We start from the raw sequence: 3,253 nt of genomic DNA, 5'->3' as shown, positions 1-3,253 counted from the left end.
CCAGCTTGAACTCTCTCACTGATTACCTGATGACAATAAAAGATCTGATATTCTGCATTCCCATGTACCATTTTAATTGAAGTCTGGAAATGTGGCTAAAAGTCTGTCTTATTTTTTGAGACAGGGTCTTGCCTCACCCAAGCTGGAGTGCAGTGGCCCTTTGAGGCTTACTACAGCCTCAGACTTCTGGGCTCAAGTGATCCTCAGCCTCCCAATGGTCTTTGTAGACAGCCTGATGGAGTTTCATGGCACAAGAAGATTAAAACAGTGTCTCCAATTTTAATAAATTTTTGCAATCCATTTGGAGTGTATAGTATTTACTTTATAAAGCACAGTGCTTTTCATCGGTTCATTCGTTGTAAGCATAAATCACATTCAAAGGCTATTATAACTCCATGGCATTTAACACTGCAGCCAGTTAAAATTTTATGGGTGTGGGGAAAAGAGATCAGACTGTTACTGTGTGTATGTAGAAAGAAGTGGACAGAGACTCCATTTTGTTTTGTTCTAAGAAAAATTCTTCTGCCTTGAGATGCTGTTAATCTGTAACTGTACCCCCAACCCTGTCCTTGCGGAGACTTGCTGTGTCAACTCAAAGTTTAATGGATTTGGGGCTGTGCAGGATGTGCTTTGTGAAACAAGTGCCTGAAGGCAGTATGCTTGCTACAGTCATCACCGTACTCTAATCTCAAGTACCCAGGGACACAAACACTGCAGAAGGCCGCAGGGACCTCTGCCTAGGCAAGCTAGGTATTGTCCAAGGTTTCTCCCCATGTGATAGTCTGAAATATGGCCTCATTAGGAAGGGAAAGACCTGATCATCCCCCAGCCTGACACCCATAAAGGGTCTGTGCCTGTGCTGAGGAGGATTAGTGAAAGGAAGGCAGGCCTGTCTCCTGCCCGTCCCTGGGCAATGGAATGTAAAACCCAATCGTATGTTGTAAACCATCTGGAGGTGGGACGTGCTAGCAGCAATGCTGTTCTTTATGCACTGAAAATGTTTATGAAGATGTTTATATATGCACATCAAAGCACAGCACTTTTCCTTACTCATGACACAGATCTTTATTCATACGTCTTGCTGATCTCCCTACTATGACCCTATTGTCCTGCCACTTCCCGCTCTCTGAGATGGTAAAGATAATGATCGCGGGTCCTCCATATGCTGAGCGCTGGTCCCCTAGGCCCACTTTTCTTTATACTTTGTCTCTGTGCCTCTCAAGTCTCTTGTTCCACCTGATGAGAAACGCCCACGGGTGTGGAGGGGCAGGCCACCCCTTCATATGGGTATTTTACAAGGTGTCTTATGCGTTAAAGTGCAGTATTTCCTAATTCCCCATATGAGCAAATTGTCAGGTTTCGTAGGCCTCTGTCCTAATTGGTTTTCAGCTTAAAGTATTGATGGAGCTACTTTTGAGAAAGTCATGGTGAGTCTGAGGTTGGGAAAATAAGCTATAGAAATGCCCAACTAGTGATAGGAATTAATGGAATTGGGAAAATCTACAATCCATAGCCATGGTGATAGGTTTTTGGCAAGCAAGTGTTTAGGGATGCCAAAAGTGGGTATAAGGGGCACAACTGGTGTTTAAAGCAATCTGCCTCAGGGAAATGTAGGACCAAGGGGCCAAAATTCCAAGGTGGGTGGATTTTTGAGTGTCAGTACAGCTGTGGTTATAATGATGTTAGTAATAGTTTTACAAATCTGAGTTTCTGGACTAAAGCGCTTTAGTCCCATTAATGATAATAAAACTTGTTTCCACTTACCCTCTGAATTCCTTTTTTTTGAGACTGAATCCCTGTTGTCCAGGCTGGAGTGCAATGGCTTGATCTCAACCACTGCTCACTGCAACCTCCACCTCGGGTTCAAGCGATTCTCCTCAGCCTCTGCCATTGCAACAGGCTCATTTTGGTATTTTTAGTAGAGACGAAACTCCGTCCTCCCAAAGTGCTGGGATTGCAGGCCTGAGCCAGTGTGCCTGTCCTCTTCTGGCTTTTTATACTTGATATTTTCTTCAGGACTCTCCCCATTGCGGTCATTTCACAATCTCATTGAAATGTCAGCTTATGCACTAAATGCATATAATTTTTGTAGATGGGGAATACATGTAAATTTTGTCTAAGAAAAAAGGCCTCCCCCTTCCCCAAATAAACATTCATTTCCTGGGGCCCACCCAAATGTTTCACACAGGTTGTAAAAAAACTAACACCTGGCTGGGTGCTGAGGTGAGCGGATCACCTGAGGTCAGGATTTCAGGACCAACCTGGCCAACATGGTGAAACCCCATCTCTACTACAAAAAATTACAAAAATCTAGCCGGGTGTAGTGGTGGCCTCCTGTAATCCCAGCTACTCTGGAGGCTGAGGTTGCAGTGACCTGAGATCGTGTCACTGCACTCCAGCCTGGGTGACAGGGTGAGACTCCGTCTCAAAAAAGAAAAGAAAAAGGCTGGGCGTGGTGGCTTATGCCTATAATCCCAGCACTTTGGGAGGCCGAGGCGGGTGGATCACATGGTCGGGAGTTTGAGACCAGCCTGACCAACATGGTGAAAGCCCCATCTCTACTAAAAATACAAAAATTAGCCAGGTGTGGTGGTGTGCACCTGTGATCCCAGCTACTCGGGAGGCTGAGGCAGGAGAATCGCTTGAACCTGGGAGGTGGAGGTTGGGGTGAGCTGAGATCATGCCACTGCTCCAGCCTAGGTGACAGAGCAAGACTGTCTCAAAAAAAAAAAACAAAAAACTAGCATCACCTACCGCAAATGGTTACCCTTTACTCTTCATGCAACCACCATTATCTGTGTTTTTTTCTTATTTCCCCCACAAGAATGTAAGTGCTTCAAGTTTATTCTTTAATGTTGAAAAAAATGAATGAAACTGCAAATGTGGTAGATCAGTTTTTGGGGAGGTACCAAAGACTGAAATTGGTAAAATACCTTGATTTAGAAGTGAAAAACGATGTTACATTTCAAAGTATCTTTTCACCAGGTGTGATGGCTCAGGGTTCAATACCAGCCTGGCCAACATGGCAAAACCCAGTCTCTACTGGAAAAAAACGAAAATTAGCCGGGTGTGGTGGTGTGGGCCTGTAGTCCCAGCTACTCTGAACCCTGGAGGTGGAGGTTGCAGTGAACCAAGATCGTGCCACCTCACTCCAGCCTGGGCCTCCTAGGCTCAAGTGATTCTTGTGCCTCAGCTACCTGAGTAGCTGGGATGACAGGTATGTGCCACCACACCTAGCTTTTTTTTTTTTTTT

Source organism: Mandrillus leucophaeus, unplaced genomic scaffold, assembly GCF_000951045.1.
Source record: "Mandrillus leucophaeus isolate KB7577 unplaced genomic scaffold, Mleu.le_1.0 Scaffold226, whole genome shotgun sequence".
NCBI classification, from domain to species: domain Eukaryota; kingdom Metazoa; phylum Chordata; class Mammalia; order Primates; family Cercopithecidae; genus Mandrillus; species Mandrillus leucophaeus.
Note: the sequence above shows the minus strand (reverse complement) of the source record.